Consider the following 25525-nt stretch of genomic DNA (forward strand, 5'->3'; position numbering starts at 1 on the left):
GTGTCCAAAAGTGTACGCAGAGATTCAAAATCTCCATTATCCTCTCGTCACTTTGGTCACAGGCAGCTGTGCGATCGAGCGTGTCACATAGCGCTCAGATATCAGTGGGCCTCACACAATCTACAAGTGTCCAGTGTCCAAAAGTGTACACAGAGATTCAAAATCTCCATTATCCTCTCGTCACTTTGGTCACAGGCAGCTGTGCCATCGAGCGTGTCACATAGCGCTCAGATATCAGTGGGCCGCACACAATCTACAAGTGTCCAGTGTCCAAAAGTGTACGCAGAGATTCAAAATCTCCATTATCCTCTCGTCACTTTGGTCACAGGCAGCTGTGCCATCGAGCGTATCACATAGCGCTCAGATATCAGTGGGCCTCACACAATCTACAAGTGTCCAGTGTCCAAAAGTGTACACAGAGATTCAAAATCTCCATTATCCTCTCGTCACTTTGGTCACAGGCAGCTGTGCCATCGAGCGTGTCACATAGCGCTCAGATATCAGTGGGCCGCACACAATCCACAAGTGTCCAGTGTCCAAAAGTGTACGCAGAGATTCAAAATCTCCATTATCCTCTCGTCACTTTGGTCACAGGCAGCTGTGCCATCGAGCGTATCACATAGCGCTCAGATATCAGTGGGCCTCACACAATCTACAAGTGTCCAGTGTCCAAAAGTGTACGCAGAGATTCAAAATCTCCATTATCCTCTCGTCACTTTGGTCACAGGCAGCTGTGCGATCGAGCGTGTCACATAGCGCTCAGATATCAGTGGGCCTCACACAATCTACAAGTGTCCAGTGTCCAAAAGTGTACACAGAGATTCAAAATCTCCATTATCCTCTCGTCACTTTGGTCACAGGCAGCTGTGCCATCGAGCGTGTCACATAGCGCTCAGATATCAGTGGGCCGCACACAATCCACAAGTGTCCAGTGTCCAAAAGTGTACGCAGAGATTCAAAATCTCCATTATCCTCTCGTCACTTTGGTCACAGGCAGCTGTGCCATCGAGCGTATCACATAGCGCTCAGATATCAGTGGGCCTCACACAATCTACAAGTGTCCAGTGTCCAAAAGTGTACGCAGAGATTCAAAATCTCCATTATCCTCTCGTCACTTTGGTCACAGGCAGCTGTGCGATCGAGCGTGTCACATAGCGCTCAGATATCAGTGGGCCTCACACAATCCACAAGTGTCCAGTGTCCAAAAGTGTACGCAGAGATTCAAAATCTCCATTATCCTCTCGTCACTTTGGTCACAGGCAGCTGTGCCATCGAGCGTATCACATAGCGCTCAGATATCAGTGGGCCTCACACAATCTACAAGTGTCCAGTGTCCAAAAGTGTACGCAGAGATTCAAAATCTCCATTATCCTCTCGTCACTTTGGTCACAGGCAGCTGTGCGATCGAGCGTGTCACATAGCGCTCAGATATCAGTGGGCCTCACACAATCTACAAGTGTCCAGTGTCCAAAAGTGTACGCAGAGATTCAAAATCTCCATTATCCTCTCGTCACTTTGGTCACAGGCAGCTGTGCCATCGAGCGTGTCACATAGCGCTCAGATATCAGTGGGCCTCACACAATCTACAAGTGTCCAGTGTCCAAAAGTGTACGCAGAGAATCAAAATCTCCATTATCCTCTCGTCACTTTGGTCACAGGCAGCTGTGCCATCGAGCGTGTCACATAGCGCTCAGATATCAGTGGGCCTCACACAATCCACAAGTGTCCAGTGTCCAAAAGTGTACGCAGAGATTCAAAATCTCCATTATCCTCTCGTCACTTTGGTCACAGGCAGCTGTGCCATCGAGCGTGTCACATAGCGCTCAGATATCAGTGGGCCTCACACAATCTACAAGTGTCCAGTGTCCAAAAGTGTACGCAGAGATTCAAAATCTCCATTATCCTCTCGTCACTTTGGTCACAGGCAGCTGTGCCATCGAGCGTGTCACATAGCGCTCAGATATCAGTGGGCCGCACACAATCCACAAGTGTCCACTGTCCAAAAGTGTACGCAGAGATTCAAAATCTCCATTATCCTCTCGTCACTTTGGTCACAGGCAGCTGTGCCATCGAGCGTGTCACATAGCGCTCAGATATCAGTGGGCCTCACACAATCCAAAAGTGTCCACTGTCCACAAGTGTGTGCAGAAATTCTAAATCTCCCCTGTCCTATAGACACCTTTTACCTTGTTTTACATTACTATATAGTTTGTTGGATTTTGTCTACATTTCTACCAAAAATGAGGAAGGCTGGTGGAAGAGGCCGTGGAATTGGGCGGGGGTTGGCAGCTGGTAATGATGGTGTTGGTGGTGGATCTGATGGTAGTGGCAAGAGCAAAATAGGACCGAATGCAGGAGGTGCTGACCCTGCGTCATCGTCTGGCTACATAAGGCCTCGAACGCTTAGTTTTCTAGGAGTTGGCAAACCGCTTTTAAAGGCAGAGCATCAGGAAAAAGTTTTGTCTTACATTGCTGACTCAGCCTCCAGCTCTATCGCCTCCTCTTCTTCAGTTGTAAAAAGTAAAAGCACTGAGTCGTCATTGGAGGCTCATGTTCATGAACCACACCTTTCCTTGTGTCCTTCACCCCAACCAAGATTGAAGGATGACGCAGGCCATACTACTGATTACTCCATGGAGCTGTTTTCACATACCATGCCTGGATTATCAAGTCAAATGGTGAATTACCCAGGCCAAGATGAATCTGACATGGAGTGCACTGATGCACAGCCGCTGATGGATGATTCTGCTGGTACATTCACTCAGAGCACTACATTGTCCTCGCAGTGTACAGAGCCAGATTTTGACCCTGATGAGACTCAGGTGCCCCTTCCCGCACACTATACCACCATACACGGTGACACAGAGAAAGGTGCACATGACATAGAAGAGGAGGTGATGGATGACCCAGTTGTTGACCCAGATTGGCATCCATTGGGGGGAAGAGGGTGCTGCTTCCAATAGCTCAGATGAGGAGCATCCACAGCAGACATCGACATCGCAACAGCTGTTATCTGGCAGGCCCGGAGCACTCCAAAGACAGGTTCCAAACATCAAAAGAGTTGCTGGACAGCTTGTCCAGAGGGTCAAAAGATCACAGCGTGCTAGGCCGCAAAATGTCTGCCAAAGTAGGAAGAGTGCAGTGTGGCAGTTTTTTGAACAAAATCCTCATGATCAGGCCAAGGTTATCTGTAAGAAGTGCGCAAAGACCTTTAGCCGAGGGAAAAATCTGAAAAATTTGAATACCAGTTGCATGCTTAGACATTTAACCAGCATGCACTTGCAAGCGTGGACACAACACCAAACCTCAAGTGCCACATGTGCAACTGATCACAACGAAGGTAGTCAGCAACGCTACATTGTTTCCCCCACTGTAAGCCCACCGGTTAGCACAGCAGCAAATGTTGAGGTGTCGTTGCAAGGCCACAGCAGTCAGGGAATCCCACTGTTATATCAACGAAAGACTGATTCTAGGCCATCAGAAAGAACACCAACTCCATCACCATCATCAACCCTCTCTCAGTCCGCCCTGTCCACCGCTACTTCCACCATATGCAGCTCTCAAGTCCAGCTCACCCTCCCAGACACTATGAGTAGGTCAAGAAAGTACTCAGTCTCTCATCCGCGTACACTGGGTTTGAACGCCCACATTGCCAAACTAATCTCGTTTGAGATGATGCCCTTTCGGTTGGTGGAAAGCACAGCTTTCCGCGAACTCATGGCCTATGCAGTACCACGCTATGACCTACCCAGTCGCCACTTCTTCTCTCGCAAAGCCATCCCAGCCCTCCACCATCATGTGAAAGACCGCATTGTCCATGCACTCAAGCAGTCAGTGAGCGGAAAGGTGCACCTCACAACTGATGCATGGTCCAGTCGGCATGGCCAGGGCCGTTACGTGTCCATCACTGCGCACTGGGTTAATGTGGTGGATGCAGGGTCCACAGGGGACAGCGGTGGTGGGACAGTGCTGCCTAGCCCACGGTATAGGAAACAGTTGGCTGTAGGCGTTCAACCCTCCTCCTCCTCCTCCTCCTCCAGAAGCGAAAGCTCGTCCACAGAGCGCAGTCATACGAGCACTCCATCTGCAGCTGCCACTGTTGCACACGATGTGTCCCCCTATCGAGCAGCTAGTGGAAAGCGTCAGCAGGCTGTGTTGCAGATGATGTGTTTGGGCGACAGACACACCGCCGAGGTGCTGGCCGAGTACTTGAAGCGACAAACTGAGTCATGGCTGGGCAGTGTACATCTTGAGGCAGGCAAGGTAGTTAGTGATAACGGCCGTAATTTTGTGGCAGCCATAGCCCTTTCAAAACTCAGCCACATACCTTGCTTGGCTCACACCTTGAACCTGGTGGTGCAGTGCTTCCTCAAAAATTATCCGGAGTTAACAGCCCTGCTCCAGAAGGTGCGAAGACTGTGCGCGCACATCCGCCGGTCGCCTGTACACTCCGTTCGTATGCAGAAGCTGCAGCGATTGCTCCACCTTCCCAACCACCGCCTCATTATCGACATTGAAACAAGGTGGAACTCCACCCTGCACATGGTGGAGCGGCTGTGCGAGCAGAGGCAGGCCATAATGCATTTGTGGGAGGATACACGGCCAGGCACTTTGAGAGCAGACATGGAGTTGACAGGCGTGCAGTGGTCGAAGCTGAAAGACCTTTGTAAAGTCCTTCAGTGTTTTGAGGAATGCACACGGCTGGTAAGCGCAGACGACGCCATCCTAAGCATGAGCATCCCACTTATGCGTCTGCTCATGCAAACTTTGACGCACCTTAAGGAGCAGGCGTCTGCAGCCAATGTTGATGAGGAGGAAGAGGAGGAGGGAATCCTTGATGATATTCAGCCATTGTCTGCTCAGGGACCTCTCCTGGACGAAGTGGAGGAAGAAGAGGAGGAGGAGGAGGAGGATGATGGGGATGATTACTTAGGGGAGGAGGATGCATCTCGTGGGGCAAGTGAAAATGTTGGCGTGGCAAGGTCTGGTACAGGGTTTGTGCGTGACTGGAGGGATGTGGATTTGCCAGAAAGTGCTCCTCCACCCAGCACTCGCAGTGCATCATTGACACCGGGAACATTGGCCCACATGTCAGATTATGCCTTGCGGATCCTAAAAAGGGACCCCTGCATTGCCAAAATGATGAACGATGACGACTACTGGTCGGCCAGCATCCTGGATCCACGCTATAAAGGCAAATTACAAAACATCATGCCACAGGAGAACCTTGACCTAATATTGGCTAATAAACAAGCAACTCTGGTAAATCGGTTGCTTGAGGCATTCCCAGCACACAGCAGCGGTGATGGTTCTCACACGAGCCGTACGGGCCGGGGGCAGCTTGGCAGAGGTGTTCGTGGTGCACACAGCAGAAGTGGCGTTGGAGACAGGGGTTTCATGACAATGTTGTGGACTGATTTTTCAAATACCGCTCACACAACTGGTAATACTGCATCGATGGAAAGTGACAGGAGACAGCAGTTGTCAACTATGGTTACAAACTACTTTTCCTCCCATATCGATGTTCTCCCACACAGGTCATTCCCCTTTGACTATTGGGCCGCTAAACTGGACACCTGGCCTGAATTGGCCCAATATGCCTTACAGGAGCTCGCTTGCCCAGCTGCAAGTGTGCTATCGGAAAGAGTCTTCAGTGCAGCTGGATCAATCCTTACAGAAAAAAGGACCCGTCTGTCAACCCAAAATGTGGATGATCTAACCTTCATTAAAATGAACCACGCATGGGTTTCCAAGGATTTTGTCCCACCTTCCCCTGATGACACATAGGGTGACAGAAAAATGGCTTGCTTTGGTCCACCTCTTCCTGGTACTTCACCTATTTCGCCTTTTGCATCAGCTGAATGTCCAACATCAACATATGCCACTTTCTAAAACTCCCTAACTGTGCTGCCTCCCCCCCATGGCCGGGGTCACCACCTACCGCACGACACCGTGCGAGTGCCGTTGCCCTGGACAGGTGGGTAGGCCGACTCTTGGGCGCGGGCACTGGCACAGGGTCCCTCATAGTGCAATTAAGTGTCTCTGACGGCGGTGGTGCACACCCGCCATCAGACACACCGCTGTACTATGAGGGGCCCAGTGCCAGTACCGACGCCCACGAGTGGGCCCCCCTTGCTTGGGCAGGGCCCCAGCATTTGCAATCTTTACCTCTCCCTGCTCCTCCTCTGTGTAATCTGGGCCATCAAATCCATACTGTGCCTGACACCGTCTGAGCCTGCCTCCTGAGACATATATTTTGAATGTGTACGCTATCCATACATGTTATCCGGGGATACTGTACCCTTTCTAACCTTTGTGCAATGACGTGCAATCCATACTGGGCCTAACACCGTCTGAGCCTGCCTCATGCTGTATAGACATATATTTTGAATGTGTACGCTATCCATACATGTTATCCAGGGATACGGTACCCTTTCTAACCTTTGTGCAATGACGTGCAATCCATACTGGGCCTAACACCGTCTGAGCCTGCCTCATGCTGTATAGACATATATTTTGAATGTGTACGCTATCCATACATGTTATCCGGGGATACGGTACCCTTTCTAACCTTTGTGCAATGACGTGCAATCCATACTGGGCCTAACACCGTCTGAGCCTGCCTCATGCTGTATAGACATATATTTTGAATGTGTACGCTATCCATACATGTTATCCGGGGATACGGTACCCTTTCTAACCTTTGTGCAATGACGTGCAATCCATACTGGGCCTAACACCGTCTGAGCCTGCCTCATGCTGTATAGACATATATTTTGAATGTGTACGCTATCCATACATGTTATCCAGGGATACGGTACCCTTTCTAACCTTTGTGCAATGACGTGCAATCCATACTGGGCCTAACACCGTCTGAGCCTGCCTCATGCTGTATAGACATATATTTTGAATGTGTACGCTATCCATACATGTTATCCGGGGATACGGTACCCTTTCTGACCTTTGTGCAATGACGTGCAATCCATACTGGGCCTAACACCGTCTGAGCCTGCCTCATGCTGTATAGACATATATATTGAATGTGTACGCTATCCATACATGTTATCCAGGGATACGGTACCCTTTCTAACCTTTGTGCAATGACGTGCAATCCATACTGGGCCTAACACCGTCTGAGCCTGCCTCATGCTGTATAGACATATATTTTGAATGTGTAGGCTATCCATACATGTTATCCAGGGATACGGTACCCTTTCTAACCTTTGTGCAATGACGTGCAATCCATACTGGGCCTAACACCGTCTGAGCCTGCCTCATGCTGTATAGACATATATATTGAATGTGTACGCTATCCATACATGTTATCCAGGGATACGGTACCCTTTCTAACCTTTGTGCAATCACGTGCAATCCATACTGGGCGTGAGAACGGCTGGCGAGCTGTTAAGCAAGCTACAGCACCTGTCCAGACAAGTACAGGGATTCCCTAGCGAGGAGACTTATTTGATTGTTTTCAATGTTGGGACAGCAATTTTTGGGGAGCACTATACTCTGGAGAATGATAGATGGGGCCCACCATACACTGGAACATTCCAAAGGTGGACATCAGACACTGGAGCAGCATTTACAGGGCCCATTATACACTAGAGCATTAGAAATGGGGCCCATTATGTTTGGAGCATTATTTGGGCCCATAAGACAGTGGAGCTTCATCCATGGGGACCAACATATACTGTAGCATTATGTGGAGCTCATCATATACTGTTTCAAACATTATATGGGACCAATGATTCTGTATGGAGAAATAGATGGGCCTCGTCATGAGATGTAAAAAGTGAGGTATTTTTCATTGTACTATACCGCTATTTCTCTGCCGTATCGGAGCATGATGAGTTGTGGTATGTGTTAAAGGGGCGCTCTTTCGCCCAGGGCACATGAAAACCTGGAGCCAGCCCTCCCCCCCCACAGTTTGTAGCCAAATAACCCCCATTTTTCAGTGCGTAACTTGTAATATGAAGTTAATTAAGGTTGACAAGCTTAAGAAAGAAGAATTGATGCTTTTGGCATTCAAATGGGCACTGTAGGTGTGTTTCCTGTCCTCCTCTCACTGCCGACTTTTATTCCCCATTGACTTACATTGGGTTTCGTGTTTCGGGACGACCCCGACTTTTCCCTATAATCGGACGATCTTGCTCGACCCGACTTTTGGAAAAGTCGGGTTTCACGAAACGAAACGCGACCCTAAAAAACCAAAAGTCGCTCAACTCTAATCCCAAGTATACTGAGGCCCACGCCCGAGGACTGGCGAGCTTACAGGATGGAGGAATGTAGGGAGTAGGACCCCCACAGAGTGTCCGGGCCGGAACCAAGGGGACCGCCATCTGAGTTCCTAAGGATACAGTACATGAATAGTATGGTGTTCGAGTTATTCGTTACTCGGTGAGTAATTAGGTATTCGCCTCAGTATATTTGAGTGACCCACCCAGCATGTTTGATGCTTTATTTGCAGCCAATTAACAGGCTGGGCTGGCTTACCAATTGCAGTAATGCCAGCACCATCTTTGATGTGCCATTACTGGGATTGGCTGACCTTCCAACATCATCGGGGATATTTAAAGGCTGCCGGTGCCATCTTGCGCACGTTGCAGCTGGAAACAGTATAGGGAGAGCGTAGTTTGAGCGTAGGGAGAGTGATAGGAGGTTATAGTAAGCATTATTCATTCCAACAAGCTCTTTTAACAGCTGAAGATTGTGTAGGGAGGAGGACGACCCCACAGAGTGTCCGGGCCAGAACCATGGGGACCGCCATCAGAGTTCCTAAGGAAACAGTACCCGGGGACAGAGGAGGAGAGTGGACTGTTGAGAGTGACAGGACAGCAATGGGAGGGGCGAGTATAAAAGGGGCAGGGAGCGTGCAGAGGAGGCAGTTGGAGATATGTCAGACATGGAGCAGGAGACGGAGGAAGCGTGAGAGCGGGAAGGACACTGACAGTTCAGAGAAGAGACCAGCAGCAGAGGGTAGATACGCAGTGGCCCTCAGGAAAGAGGCGCCGAGCTTACCGATAGGGGACTGTCTCTTCACCCCAATCCCGGGTTACGATCTGCCCCCGGTCATCCTCGGCCGTTACCGTTGAGCTCGAGCTCTCTGCGGCCTGTCTGCTCCCTCTCCCGGCTGCTGCCATTCCCCTTCAGGCCGCGGTTGTGGCCTGCCCGCTGCCACCCGTGGACGCTGCCGGTTCACGTCAGCCCGTGGTTGCGGCCTATCACCGCACACAGCCCCGCTGCAGTCGGCAGTTGGGGCCTGTTCCTCGTCAACAGAGACACTCTGCACACAGCCCCAGGCCAGTAAACCTCCACTCTTGAGCACTGCGACACAACCCTGCTTGGGGACAGGAGTCCCATTTAACTCGCTAAAAAGCGCAACCCCGCTGTTACAACAGGGGGTTACTCCATCTCAGGACTCCATCAGGGCCTGTTGTGCCCCAACTCCTCCTGGGCGCTGGGGCGCCCAAAGACTATTCCAAATCTTCAGCAGCTGGGCCCAGTGACTGCTACGCCAAGGCAGCCTCAAAGACGCCAAAGCAGCTTCATCAACAACACAGCTTCCACAGAGGCGCCGAGGGACGTCAGGACGGATAAGTGACATTATAGAGTATAAGTACCCGTAGACTGCCATACCATGGCCCCATAGTAACCGGCCTCAGCCGGGTTAGTCATGATCTTTTCAAAAAGTGTTTGGTTGTACTGAGTCCCTGCGAGGACAACTCTTGTTACCCCTTTTGGTTGCTTAGTATAGCCCTAGCGGCTTTAAATTATAAAAAGTTTGCTTTTCAAAATTCAACCAGTCTCGCGTCTCGTCACTGCATCCTGCGAACCTGCTGTTACCTACAATTGTGAAGAGATTACTTGTTTGCTAGGTGGGGTTTTAGGTAGGGAGAGATTTAATAGGAAGGTAAAAGGCAGGCAGCTGGTTGTTCTCATCATTGAAAGTACATGCTGCAGATCGCTGCTGTTTTCCACTGTGTTGTGTAGCAGTTAATTTTAGGAACAGACTGAGATTAGGGTGAAATAAGGAGGGCTTCATCCACTACCAAGATAAACAAATCAGCTGTTTTTAGAAGGAAATAATATTAGGTAGTACCAACATATGCAAAACCATTTTTTGGGAGCTACATAATATTCCTGCGTAGCAGCCTATTTTTTTTAACGCAAAATACTCCTTAGTGGCAGCATATAGTAACGGCCATTTTAAAATCTAATTGCTAAAAATATTCCTCATCTACTGCTTAAATACCTAATATTTGTCTAACAGTCGTGTGACTGGTGCAAAACCTGTTGAACTACGGAAACGTCACTATTTACCATTAATTTCCCTGAGTCTGCTGTTGGTGTGTCTCGTAAAGGCGATGTAAAAAAATCCCCCCAAAAAAGTATGTTTAAAAAATATTAAAACCTCAGAAAGAGGAAAAAATCCTCCAAAAAATATAAATCAAGAGAAAACCAGACAGGCCTAAATACATCTGCACTAAAAAAATAGCATATCTTTATCTAGCAGTTGTGCGACTGACGCAATCCAGGTAGAGATAATCTTACGTGACAATTTAGAGGGAGAAATAATCTTCATTACTCCACTGGTGGAGTGTGTCAGCAAGGGAATCGATAGGGAGAACAAGTTTCACCAATGCACAATGTGCCAAGTTTCCACAAAGTATAAAACATTACCCATAGGGGGTATACATGCATGCAGTACATGACCACTAAGTACTTGTTTCAGAAGCAGGAGGAGGACGTGATTTCATGAACAAAATGGGTTTGGATGTTAGGGATGGACGTTAAGACAACTTCCCAGACAAAACATTTGGGCTACATTTACATTACGTTGCTGTCATCCGTAGGTCTAACAAAGTCGGAGGAAATCCAGCCCTTGCTCAATTTTAGAAGAGTCAGCCTGCCTGCATTTTCTGTTGACAGCCATGTGTGACTATCCATTATGATTGTACCAGCCAAACTAAAAACTCGCTCAGACAACAGACTTGCAGTAGGGCATGGCAGCACCTTCAAAGCGCACAAGGAGAGGTCGGGTCAAATGCGGAGCTTGGACAATCAATAGATAAAGGACACTGAAGAATCAGGAAGCATACTGGTATGGTCACTTAGTCTTTTACCATCTTAATCAACTTCTCCCTCCTCGTCATAGTTACACCCACAGATAGCCCTTGCTGATGTGACGCTCTCATGAAAATGGACCAGTTGGGGGACATTCCCCCCCCCCCCCCCCGAGTTGCACCTGGTGTTTCTTGCCCTTCCCTGTAATCCTTGTGGATGAAAAGAGCCGTTACCTCTGCCAGCAGCATTGTTTGAGGGTAATCTTGCTATTAAGTCTTCCACAACAGCCCTCTGGCATGCATGCACTGAAAATGTCACGTCTGCCTCCATGTGTTTCATGCAAGGTTCTTGGGAAAGGCATCTGGACATGACCTCTTCCATGTGTGGCAGAGTACAAAGAGTCAAAAGTTCAGTGTCCTCACCAGGAAGAACACTTCCATCCTCTCCTCAGGATGCATAGCCTCCTCCTCCTCTTCAGGCCATCCATGCTGGACAGGCATGAAGCTGGGATTGGGAGTCCCCAGCAAAAACTCCTGTTCCTCCTCATCCTCCTCCTCCGGTTCCTCCTCATCACCCAATGTGGCTTGAAATTATTGTGTGAGGTTGGGCTGTGTGGTATCAGCCACTATAAAATATTGCTCCATAGCCATCTGCTCGGCATTCAAAGCTTCCTCTTTGAGATTCTTCAGCAAACATTTTAATAGACAGAGCAGTGGGATGGTTTCGCTGACAATAGCATCATCAGCGCTCACCATCATGGTGCATTACCTAAAGTTTTGACGAAACTCAAAAATGTCATCGATCCACACTCACTCGGCAGATGATATGTGTGGGGCTGAGTGTTACTCTAACGGGCATTGAGAAGCTGGAATTCAGACACTGCTCTCTGCTGCTCACTAAACCTTGCCAACTTATGAACTGCCTACCACCTCAACACATTTATCTGACTATCCCTGTGTTGCCCATTAAAATTATTTATTATTATTATTATTATTAAAGGTTGAATTATAGCATGTGGGCAGGTCACAATTCAGTTGGTGACAAGGCAAATTATAACGCTGCTGCTGTAGCGAAGCTAGACCGGCAAAAGCTTGAAATGACTTTCGGAAATGTTCGCTGACACGCCGTACCTTGGCAAGTAGGACTGGCAAGTCAGGGTATGTTTTTAAAAGCCTCCGTAAACGTTCAGCATGTGGGCCATGCATGGAACATGTTTCCCAGGTTGCAGAGTCCCGGAAATACTACTACTACTGTCGGCCAATCACCAGGATCACACAATCTAAGGTTGTGGGTTCTTTTAGAATATACAAGGTTCGAACTTATTAAAGTTTTAAGTTCTAATAGAAAGGTACAGTGCTTACAATAAAAGGATATAAAAATATGGAAATAAAAAGTGACATACAAATATGCAAAACAGTTATTAAAAAAGGGAGAAACTTACAGAAATATCTAAACTTTCCAGACTGCTATTCTGTTTCCTGAGAGAGGAAATAAGAAAATAGCTCACATCAGCTTGGCTGCCCTCAATCTGTGAACGACTTTCTTTGTGGAGGGCCCACTTTATGGGTTTAGCCTGGAGAACAGATCTCTAGACTGGCCTTTCAGGTTAATATTCTAACTCCTTGTTTGTGACTGGATCATGGCTACTTTACCAATGAATACATTATTTTTTCGAAATGATCTTTGTCTTAACTTTTCTTTACCATAGTAAATAGAAAGTGTCAGGCTGCAACTAGGTCCCAATGTCAGGGACAGAGTAACCGCCCTGCTATCCAGGTGACAAGGACACCAATAACAAGTATGTGGAGGCTCTTTACCCACAGCGGTGAGAGGTAGGAGCACAGCGTGGGTATGAGTAAACCAGCTCCAGGACCTGCGGGGTGGGCGGAGCGATAGTGAAGCGCGTCAGAGGGCTGGGCGGGGCTACAGCCGAGCTCCTGCAGCGCTGATGACAACACTGGTAAAGAAGTGGCGCAGAGAAATAACAATAATCAGGCAAGCAATAAGGTCATACACGGGGTGGGTGTGGCGCCCCCAGGAGTACGGTCGCCACACTGGCTTTACCTTCCTCCAGGGGAGGGTAATGCCAGGCTTGGAGGCAATGATGGGACTCTCTCACAGTCAATTCATGCATACAACACAGTTCCCCTCCTGACCAGCAGGGGGAGCTCTGACCCAGGATTGAGGGGAGGAGTGATCCCTGAGGGCCAGGAGGAAGAAGAGTCAGTTAGTCTGCAGAGGGTGAAGTGTGCAGACGGAGAATGGGAAGCTGGAGGTTGAGCTGCAGCAGGCGAGCTCCCTCAGCTTGAGAGCGCACAGAACTGGAGTCGGGTCTCCACGGTGGTACGGGTACTAACAGCCCTGCCACAGATACCCGAGGAGTAGGAGGCTGTAGATGCCCTGCTCCCATCAAAGACTTGAGGCACAACAGCAAAACGGATAGAGAGCCGGGGATTCAGAGAGTGAGAGGAGTCCCAGAGAGAGAGGCTACAGCTGTCTGCCGTGCAAGGAGAGTTCTAGGAGCATTTGACAGGAGGAACTTCAGAGTAAATAAGGACTGGAGTGCTACACACAGCGCTATTAAGGAGACTGCACAGCCCGTCTGTGAGAGAGAATCCCTGAGTTGCTTCCAGGCTAGCCTGCTCCAATACCATCTGTAATCAGGACCCTGGACTGCAGTTACCAAATAAAGGTACAGAAATTGCACCCCGCTGTGTTGTGTCTGCTTTCTAACCTGTCGGCACTGCTACATCCCTGTGCCAATCACCTATACACTGCCCTGGGGTTACAGCTTCACCTGTGGGGAGCTACACCATCTAAGCTGCGACACACCATCAATCCCAGCGGATCTGCACGCAGCGTTGGCTAACACCTCACTTGCCAAATACCACGGGTGGCGTCACGAACTTTACATTACAAACCAACACCACCGCCATTGATATTGGGCGCCCAGGGCCACGGACCGGGTCACCGCTGCTGTGACACCTCATCCCCCTGACACCGCCCCGGTACCGAGTGCCCCGCTGCCCTGGATGAAGCCTGCGGGGGCGTCCCACGGGCAGCGAGGTACAGGAGGGATGCTCAGAAGGGAAGTCAGAACGTAGCCACTAGTCATACACAGAACGGGCAGCGAGGTACAGAATCAGCAGACGTAAACCGTGACGGGACCGGATCAAACACCAAGCAGACAAACAACGATTGGCATGAAGCACAGACAGAACAGGGTCAGGCACACTCAGCTAAGAGTATAAACCACAGGGGACGGCTCTAGGAACCCTCCCTGGATCCACAGAGAGGCTTTCCATGTTAGCTCTTACCACTCCTACCCTGACCTCTCAGTAAACCATGACACCCAGTTGATGTCTCCCTTCAATGGCATCAGAGGTGTGAAATGGTTCTAATTCTGTGTGTTCTCAGGAAGGCACTTTAGGGTCTGAGACCAGAAAAGCTACCTTTGCTCAGGATAACATAGGTGAAGAGCTGCAGCCCAAGAACCGATGCTAATTTACTGCCAGTCATGCATCGCCTACAAATACATATTTTCACTACAGTTCCCATTTTGAAAATTAGGTCACTTGAGGTGGGATTCTGCTCTTCTAGCACTTAGGGGCTCTTTATATGGAATCCACAAACTAGTCTAGGAAAATCTGCGCTCCAGGAGGCAAATAGCGCTCTGTCCCTCCCGAGTCACTTCGTATGGTAACGTAGTACTGTATAGCCCAGGGCCGCCATCAGGGCATTACTAGCCTTACTGGTGTAAGGGGCCCTGGGAGCTGGAGGTGCCCCATGCTCAGAATTTTCATAAACCGGCGTTCTGTGTGTGTGGAGGGAGCAGGAGTCACTGTGACAGACAGCTGGGAGAGGCAGCCAGTGCTGAGCAACAGGAGGGCGGGACATTCCAGCAACCAATCCTGGCTGAGCGCGGGCTTAGTGCAGTGCAGATATAGTATTCTCCCGTCACACAGTCAGGAGTGAGTCACTGAGCAGCAGTGCAGCCCTCAGTGCCCCGGTGAGTGTCTTGCCAGGATCTAGTCCAGTCCCTGTAGCAGATGGATCCTCAGTGAGTGGGCTGTGTGCTCAGTGACAGCGTCAGTCACACTATCAGCACAGCAGCCGCTCACCAAGGAAGGATGCTGCGATGTCCTGAGTCTGACCCCTGTCTGTATCAGCTATAGACCAAGATAACAGCAGAGCTGAGTGCCCCCCTCACCACCAACACCCCCAATATCTCGGGAATGAAAGGAGATCTAACGTTAATTTTTGCTGATCAAACCGGATCTAACGAATATCTATCAGAATCCATCCAAAAAACGGCAAATTTCATCGTTGGGGGGGGGCTAGCTACGGGTTAGCCCCCCCCCTGGAAAAGATCGTAAATATCTCATTTTGTAGGGGTGATCTAACGTTAGTTTTGGTTGATCAAACCGGATCTAACAAAGATCTAACGAATGTAATCATTTTTTACCCAAATTCTCACTAAGGGGGGGCTAACCCGGGGGTGGTCCCCTCACCTCCTACAGAGAAGCATAAGACCGCTGAGCACAGCCTGCCCCCTGACAGGACACAGCAGCCCCCTCTCGCGATTCCCTGCATTTACTCTCCAAACTTATGTAAAGAAACTTCAGTCTTCAGAATGGAGCTGTGGTGTCCTGTCAGGGGCAGAGGGGGCACACTGCCTTATCCTTCTCTGGAGGGGACAGGGGGCCTGGACACTGCTCTTCAGGATTTATAGCATCTCCCAGAGATGTTATGTAACACAACCACACAATATAAAATCACAAACACAGTATATGTTAGGCTATGTGCACACATTGCGGATTCTGCTGCGTTGTACCCTTAGGCCATGTGCACAGGTTGCGGATTCTGCTGCGGATCTGCAGGGGTTTTGGCTCTGGAACCGCAGCTAAGCTGCGTCGTACAGTACCATTGTTTTCAATGGAAAATGAAAAACGCTGTGCACATGCTGCGGATTTTTCCGCGGGTTCAAATCCGCAGCATGTCAATTCTTTGTGCGGAATCCGCAGCGGTTTCACACCTTCTCCATTGTGAGGTGTGAAACCGCAGGGCTAATCAACAGGTAAACCGCAGAACTTTTGACCTGCAGATTTTTCCAAATCCGCACAGAAAAATCCGCTGAACGTTTCACTACGTGTGCACATAGCCCAAAAATCTAAAACCAAAACTGTTGTGCACATGTTGCGGCTCTAAATCTGCAGCATGTCAATTCTTTGTGCGGATCCGCAGCATTTTTACACCTCTTTTATTATAGGAATCCACAAGTGTAAAAACGCTGTGGAAATCTGCAGAAAATCCTCAGGTAAAACGCAGGTCATTTTACTGCGGATTCAGTGAAATTTGTGTGGAAAAATCCGCAGCAGAATCCGCAACATGTGCACACACCCTAAAAGTATGCAAAAATTCCACAGTATTACAGAAAAGTAACTGAGGCCGGACTCCAGCATGAGAGGCTAATGAGAGAAGATCTGCAGGGGGAATGAAGGGTCTTAGTCCTCGCTCACACGAGCGTATAACACGGCTGAGCGCTATGTGATGTTTTATTGCATAACACTCGGCATAGTGTTATACTATGGGGCATCGCTAGAGTTGAGCGATACCGTCCGATACTTCAAAGTATCGGATCGGAATGGATCGGCCGATCTTAAAAAAAAAAGTATCGGTATCGCCGATTCCGATACCGGAAGTCCCATTCAAGTCTATGGGACTTCCGGTATCAGAATAAGAAAAATCCTGTTTTTCCCTTGTACAGCCTCTCTGGGGTCTGTACGGGCCTTTCGGGGGGCTGTGCCGGCCTGCCAGGGGGTCTGTGCAGGCTCCGGTGGTCTGTGCCGGCCTGCCGGGGGGCTGTGCAGGCTCCGGTGGGCTGTGCCGGCCTGCCGGGGGGCTGTGCCGGCCTGCCGGGGGGCTGTGCCGGCTCCGGGGGGCTGTGCCGGCCTGCCGGGGGGCTGTGCCGGCCTGCCGGGGGGCTGTGCAGGCTTCGGGGGTCTGTGCAGGCATCGTCCGATGGGACTACAAGTCCCATCGGGCGATGCCTGCTACCATGACAGTGATTGACACATTAGCCAATGATGGGACAGTAGTAGTCCCATCATCCGGCTAATGTGTTGAATGTAAAAAAAAAAAAAAAAAATTACATGCTACATACATGCTACATACATACAACATGCATACTACATACATGCTACATTCATACTACATACTACATACATGCTACATTCATACTACATGCAACATACATACTACATATATACTACATGCATGCTACATGCATACTACATATATACTACATGCATGCAACATACTTACTACATATATACTACATGCAACATACATTCTACATATATACTACATGCATGCTACATACATACTGCATGCTACATGCATGCTACATACATACTACATGCTACATACATACCACATATATACTACATACATACTACATACAATACATTCATACAATACATACATAGACATACAGTACATATAACATAGAGTAACATACTTACCAATACTTGTCACATTGTTCCCTGAAGCCATTGTCTTTTACGGAATAAATAGTAACATAACAAACCACAAAAATACTCACCCACGATCCGAAGCAGTCCACGAGTGTGTCCCACGACGATCTTGGGTAGAGAACTGCAGCATCAGCTGTTGCTGCCGTTCTCTACGGGCTGCAGGAATCCAATGACGGAAGGTAGGTATCCTTCCGCACTGTATTCCTCCGCCACTTAAAAAAAAAAAAAAGTCCCTAGTCTCACTTTATGCCATTGCTGTGTGGGAATTTCCCACGCAGCAATGGCATAAAGTGAGACTAGGGACTTTTTTTTTTTTTAAGTGGCGGAGGAATACAGTGCGGAAGGATACCTACCTTCCGTCATTGGATTCCTGCAGCCCGTAGAGAACGGCAGCAACAGCTGATGCTGCAGTTCTCTACCCAAGATCGTTGTGGGACACACTCGTGGACTGCTTCGGATCGTGGGTGAGTATTTTTGTGGTTTGTTATGTTAATATTTATTCCGTAAAAGACAATGGCTTCGGGGAACAATGTGACAAGTATTGGTAAGTATGTTACTCTATGTTATATGTACTGTATGTCTATGTATGTATTGTATGAATGTATTGTATGTAGTATGTATGTAGTATATATGTGGTATGTATGTAGCATGTAGTATGTATGTAGTATGTATGTATGTAGTATGTATGTAGTATATATGTAGCATGTAGTATGTATGTAGCATGCATGTAGTATATATGTGTTATGTATGTAGTATGTATGTAGTATGTATGTATGTAGTATGTATGTGGTATGTATGTGGTATGTATGTGGTATGTATGTGGTATGTATGTAGTATGTATGTAGTATGTATGTAGTATGTATGTGGTATGTATGTAGTATGTATGTAGCATGTAGTATGTATGTAGCATGCATGTAGTATGTATGTAGTATTTTTTTTTTTTTAACATTTAACACATTAGCCGGATGATGGGACTACTACTGTCCCATCATTGGCTAATGTGTCAATCACTGTCATGGTAGCAGGCATCGCCAGATGGGACTTGTAGTCCCATCGGACGATGCTTGCACAGACCCCCGGACATCAGCACAGCCCCCCGGCAGGCCGGTACAGACCCCCACAGGGTGCACAGAACACCGGCAGGCCGGCACAGCCCCCCGGCAGGCCGGTACAGACCCCCACAGGGTGCACAGACCACCGGCAGGCCGGCACAGCCCCCCGGCAGGCCGGTACAGACCCCGGGCAGTCCACACAGCCCCCCGGCAGGCCGGCAGAGACCCCCGGAAGGCCCGAAATGACGGCGCATCATGATGCGCACACACCGCGCATCATGATGACGTCAGGCTGTCAATCAACTTTGAACTTCCGATTCCGATGCCGACTTCCGATATTGAAAAAATATCGGAAGTCGGTATCGGAATTCCGATACAGCAAGTATCGGCCGATACCCGATACTTGCGGTATCGGAATGCTCAACACTAGGCATCGCAGATCTGTGATTTTTTTCTACAGACCGAATTCGTCTGTGGAAAAATAATCTGCAGCACGCCGTGGCTTTGGAATTCGGATCACACGGACCCATTGAAATCTATTGATGCGTGTGAACCATCAGGCTGCACTCAGCTGTCAGCTGAGTGCAGTCTGAATCCACAACCTCAGATAATGGAGAAGATGGAGAAATTAAGTTCCCTGTCTTCTCAATGTGCTCCGATTATTTCATGCAAGAGAATCAGATGACACTCGGATGAGAGTTTGAGCTGAATGTCAGTAGCATAATTGAGCCGATTCTCTCACATGAGAGAATCATCACTCATGTGACCCCGGCCATACACTTTTGTCAGCTGGACAATTCTTTTATATACCTTAATTATTCCTAATATTCCCGAAAACTTTATAATATAAGTATCCTTCTTCCCAAACCCACTGACTTAAGCAGGGGCGCTATCAGGGCATTACTGCCCTTACTGGATAGGGCCCAATGACCAGAGTGGGCCTGGAGTGGGGCCCCGGTCACTATGTGGTGGTAAAATGTGGTCTGGTCATGGCGTGATGGCATTTGTTCCTTGTATATGGAATTTTAGTTGACCATGTGGTGGTAATATGGTGTCTGGTCATGGTGCGGTGGTATTTGTCCCTTGTATGTGGCATTATTGGTAATTTTAAAAATAGAAAAATAAATAAAAATATACCGAAATTGTATTGGATATTTTAGCAAATGTTTAGTAAGTTACAGTAGAGTAGGGCCTGGCCAAAAGAGTCTACCTTGTCGTGGTGGCGGATTAAAAAATCTTTTGGCCAAAACAAAAGCTGCTGGCTATGTATGTGGTGATGGGAACTGTTAATGTGTGATTGGTGAGGACATGGTGCAGAAGTGGAGTTGTTCCAAGAGAGCGGTGGAACTTTGGAAGGTTCGAGGGGTGGAGACGGGGCGGAGTTTCAAGGGGCCCTGAAAATTTTGCCAGTATGTGGCCCCGAAATTCCGAGTGGCAGCCCTGGTATAGCCACATATGGGGTATTGCCACGTTCAGTAGAAATTTTGAGACAAATTCTGGTGCCATTTTTACCCATTTCCCAGTGTGAAAATGTAAAGCTTGGGGCTAACACACAATCTTGGTGGTAAAAATGCAAATTATTTTATCTTCACTTCTCAATGGTATAAAAGTCTGTGTTGTCAATATAATCACTGCACCCCTAGATGAATTTTATTTTATAAAATGGGGTCACATATGGAGTTTCTGCTGTGTTGGCACCTCAGGGGCTCTGCCAATGTAACAAGGCACTGTGGTGCCCCCAGGAGTATGGTCACCACAGTGGCATTACCTTCCTCCTAGGTTGTGTGATGTCATGCTTGGAAGCAATAAAGGGTCTCTCTATCAGGTAAACACAACACACAGCACAGTTCCCACTCCAGGCCAGCAGAGGGAGCTCTGAACCAAAACTGGGGGAGAAGCTGCTGTGGGGGCCGGGAAGGGGAAATTAGTTCGTGTGAGGTGGGAAATGTGTGTGGACATGAGGAGACGAGCTGGAGGATTGAGCAGAGTTCGGGCTCAATTCTAGCTGTAGCGCATGGTCTGGAGTCCGGTCTCCAAGGTTGTACGGATACTCATGTTCCTGCAGCAGAAACCGGAGGAATAGGAAGCTGTAAATGCTCTGTTCCCACATAAGACTCAGAGGCACAACGGCAACGTGTGAGCCAGAAGAAGAAGGCTACAGCTGTCTGCCATACGAGGGAGTTCTAAAAGAGAACAAGCAAGTGGAACTTCAGTGTAACACATTACTGCAAGTACTTAAGATAAGCGCTAGAAAGGAGACTACACAACTCATCTGCATAGAGAGATTCCTAAGTTGCTTCCAAGCCGGCCAGCCTCTGTTCTATCTGTAATCTGGGCCCTGGACTGCACTTACAAAGCACAGTAAAGGTAACAGAAACTGCACCCTGTTGTGTCATTGCATTCTTCCTGCAAACCCTCCAGCACTGCTACATCTCTGTGCCAGACACTACACCCTCTTCCCCAACAGCTATTACCACTGCCCTGGGACTACAGCTCTACCTGTGGGGAGCTATTACATCTTTCTGCCTTATACCATCTTTCCTAGAGGATCTGCCTGCAGCGTCGGCTTAACCCCTTCATTGCCGAGCACCACAGGTGGCGTCACTTATCCACTTATAAACTTTAACCAGCCACTCTTAGCCCCTTTTACATGGATGCCCAGGGCCACGGACCGGGTCACCGCTACTGTGACACTTCCCTCTGAGATACCGACCCGGTACAGAGTACCCCACTGCCCTGGCGGGCAATCCATTTTGGCATCACGAACAGGATTTACGGAGCCCGGTGTCCCCGGGTCCTGTGTGCCAGAGACTGTCTTGTGCCTTAGACTATTTGCCGCCATTACCCCACCGCTTGGCGCGTGCGGGAAGCCAAACGGGTGGGCCGTCGTGGGCGGAGCCAGCCAAAAAGCGCGAAGCCGAGGCCTGCAGTCCCGGTGTCCCCCCTATCATCCAGCCTGCAAAGCGGCAACCACTAAGCTAGCGCAACCCAGGGCTTGGCCAACATTAACTGGGGGGGGAGGAGAATGTCTGAGGCAAGAGCAGATGCAGCGCTGGACGCCACCGAACCCCCCACAGCGCCACAAGATGCAGGGGCCAGCGCAGCTGCGGCTCCAATGGCACCGCAGAATCCAGCAGCCAGCGCTGCCTCCAGAGCACCGCAAGAATCAGCGCCCACCGCAGCAGTCCCCATAATGCCGCTGTCCATGCCCTATATACCGGGAGCAGCCTGGTTACCGCAGTACTCAGGGGAGTCACATACCCTGAGTGAATTTAAAGAGAGACTGTGCAGTTTGAGGTGTATCCTCTGTCTGAAAACCAAAAAGTGAACATCCTTTTTGGGTAGCTAACTTGTGCAGCGCAAAGGGAAGTAAAAGCCTGGCAGGACACTGATAAAGAGACTGTTAAAAAGATTCTGGCTAAGCTAAAAAGCACCTTTGACACCCGCCCTGCAGCTTAAATAAAGATGAGATTCTTTGGGTGTAAGCAGAGAGTGCAGGACAGTATACGGGACTATGCTCGTAACCTGCAGGAGGCTCTGTGAGCCATAAAACAGATTGACCCAGACAATGTGAAAGATGGAGACAGGACTGTTAAAGGAGCAATTTATTGAGGGACTCCTATCCAGTACCCACAGAGCACAGCTGTGCATCATAGCCCTACAGAACCCTGACCTAGACTTTGCAGACTTCAAAGACAGGGCTATTCGGGTGCTGCATGAACCAAATGTCAGCCGTCCAGGGCCCTCTAGGCACCCAGCGATCACATACCACCAACAAGCAGCATCTTTCCCTCCCAGCCCTGTGGGGGCTGATGAACAGACTCTTGATAATGATCCATCTACAGAATTGCGTCTTCAGGTCCAAGAGCTGACCAAAAGTATGGCTGCACTTGCCAAAACTGTGCAGTCCTTGCAGGTGTCCTCAAAGATCCAGCTGGCCTCCAGTCCAGAGGATGTCTCGTGGCTACGGAAGGATCCCGCCACGCTGAGGGAGAGACAACAATCGCTATGACCAGGACGGACGTCCCATCTGTCACTGCCACAAGGCAGGCCACATTGCAAGATTCTGTTATTTAAACAAGCAATCCCTGGGGCAGAGGGCCAACCCCCAGGAGTAGGACCACAAGGCCCAAAGAACTGGCGAGCCAAGTATGTTGGAGGGCGACCGGTCCTCCCAGTGGTGATAGACGGCATCACCATGAACGCTTTGCTGGACACTGGCTCTCAGGTGACAACTATGCCATATATCCTTTACAAGCGGTATTGGGCTGACTCTGAACTTACTCGCGGCCCAAGTGATGAACTGACAGTAGTTGCCAGCAATGGTCAGTCTTTGCCACAAGTAGGATGTAAAGAGATTACCATTAAAGTGGGGAGAGTAGAGTTAAAATCTCAAGGTCTGATAGTTGTAGACATTGATCGACGAGAATGTTATCCAATGATGACCCTAGGTACTAATGTGATTGAAAATTGTCTTGCCGAGGTTATTGTTTTGTTGCAACAGGTGGCCGAGACTACTGGTTCCAGTGAACAACGAGTCCTGCAGAAGGAGATCAAGGCCCTGATGCAAAGACAGCAGGTAGAACTGTCTAGCGGAGAAATTGGCAGCGTCAGAGTCAGCGATTCCTTCCCCATTGCGATACCCTCCAGATGTGAAATGTTAATTTGGTGTCGGGCAGCCATAGGCCTCAGAGGAAAAGATTACCAGGCAATGGTAGAGCCAGTGTACTCTGATAGCAGGCCCACTGTCCTGACAGCCAGAGGGGTAGTTGATGTCCGCAAAGGGAGAGTACCTGTACGCCTCTTGAATTGTGGGGAGGAGGAGGCCACAATACCTTGATATGCCACAGATGCTAAGCTGCTTACTGTCAGTAACAATGCAATATGGGCAGCAGAGCCCTTGGTCTCATCCGACCAGGTGGAGGACAATGGCTCTGTAAAGCAGCTGGAGGAGTGGTGTCAGCAGCTGCAGGTGGGAACTGACTCCACCCCTTCATACCAAAAGAATGTGGTTTACCGAGTGACCCAGGAGTATGAGCGGGTATTCAGTAAACACCCCCTAGACTTTGGGAAGGCAAAAGGGGTTCAACACCATATCCCCACTGGAGATCATCCACCCATTAAAGAAAGGTACCGGCCTATACCCCCAACACAATATCAATGTGCCAAAAGTATGTTGCGGGAAATGAAGGAGGCTGGGGTGATCAGAGACAGTTGTAGCCCCTGGGCAGCCCCAATAGTCTTTGTGAAAAAGAAAGATGGTACCATGAGAATGTGTGTTGATTACCGAAAAATTAACAGCATTACACACAAGGATGCCTACCCATTACCCAGAATTGAAGAGTCATTAGCTGCAATTAAAACTGCTAACTATTTTTCCACCTTAGATCTCACTAGTGGGTATTGGCAGGTTCCGGTGGCAGAAGCAGACAAGGAGAAAACAGCATTTACTACACCAATGGGTCTCATCAAGTTCAACTACATGCCGTTCGGGCTCTGCCATGCCCCAGGGACATTTCAACAGCTAATGGAGTGCTGTCTTGGACACAAGAACTTCGAGACAGTCCTGTTGTACCTTGATGATGTCATTGTTTTTTCCAAGACTTATGAAGACCATCTGAAGCACCTGGCTGAGGTGTTTGAAGCCTTGTCCAACTTTGGCCTGAAAGTGAAGCCATCCAAATGCCACCTCCTGAAGCCCAAGGTACAGTACTTCGGTCATGTAGTGAGTGCAGAAGCTGTGGCACCGGATCCTGACAAAGTCACTGTCATCCGGGGCTGGCAGAAGCCCAGCAACCTCCATGAGGTACGTCAATTTCACGTGTTGGTAGGCTACTATCAAAGGTTCATCAAAGGCTTCACGGAGATAGCCACGCCTATGCAAAATCTTCTGGTGGGCCAGCCCAAGAAAGCCAGGAAGAAGAGTCCTACATTTGAATGGAATGAGGAACTGGAGAGGTCCTTCACTCGACTGAAGATGGCTCTCACAGGAGATTATGTTCTGGCCTACCCAGATTATGACCAACCATTTGTTCTGTATACTGATGCCAGCAGCGTGGGACTGGGAGCAGTACTGTCACAGGTACAGAATGGTAAAGAAAGAGTGATCTCCTACGCCAGCAGGAAGCTTCGTCCCACTGAAAGGAACCCTGACAACTACAGTTCCTTCAAATTGGAGTTCCTCGCCATAGTCTGGGCTATGACTGAACGATTCAAGCATTACCTAGTGGATCGCCCTGCCAGGGCTGTGGGGTACTCGGTACCGGGCCGGTGTCGGCGGGATGTGTCACAGCAGCGGTGACCCGGTCTGTGGCCCTGGGCGCCCAATTAATGGGGGAAATTGAATGGTAGAATGTAGTCAATTGAATAGTTTGTGACGCTACCTGTGGTGTTCGGCAATTGAGATGTTAGGCCGACGCTGCATGCAGATCCTCTGGGGCTGGTGGTGTGTTGCAGCCAAGATGGTGAAGTTCCCCACAGGTGGAGCTGTAGCCCCAGGGCAGTGTAGATGTGGTTGGCACGGGGATGTAGAAGCTGGTACCCAGATGTAGCGGTGCTGGGTGCGTTGGCGCAAGAATGAATGGAGGACACAAGGGCTTGTAGTTCCAAAGCTTTACTCACAGTCTGTAGTACACACAGGTGCCTGCCTCCGTGCCGTGTTCTCCGGGTCAGGGACTCAGTCAATTTCCAGGCAAGATGGAATGCTCCCTTCCCACACTCCGCCGACATGTACCTTTCTGAACGTCTCCTCTTATAGCGCCTTTAAGTGTGAAGATCTCCTAGTACTGAGTTACACTGGAGTTCCTCCTGACAGATGTTCCCAAGAACTCTACTTGTACGTCTGACAGCTGTAGCCTGCTTCGGGGACTC

Source organism: Dendrobates tinctorius, unplaced genomic scaffold (genome assembly GCF_039654945.1).
Source record: "Dendrobates tinctorius isolate UK_male_01 unplaced genomic scaffold, ASM3965494v1 ptg000332l, whole genome shotgun sequence".
NCBI classification, from domain to species: domain Eukaryota; kingdom Metazoa; phylum Chordata; class Amphibia; order Anura; family Dendrobatidae; genus Dendrobates; species Dendrobates tinctorius.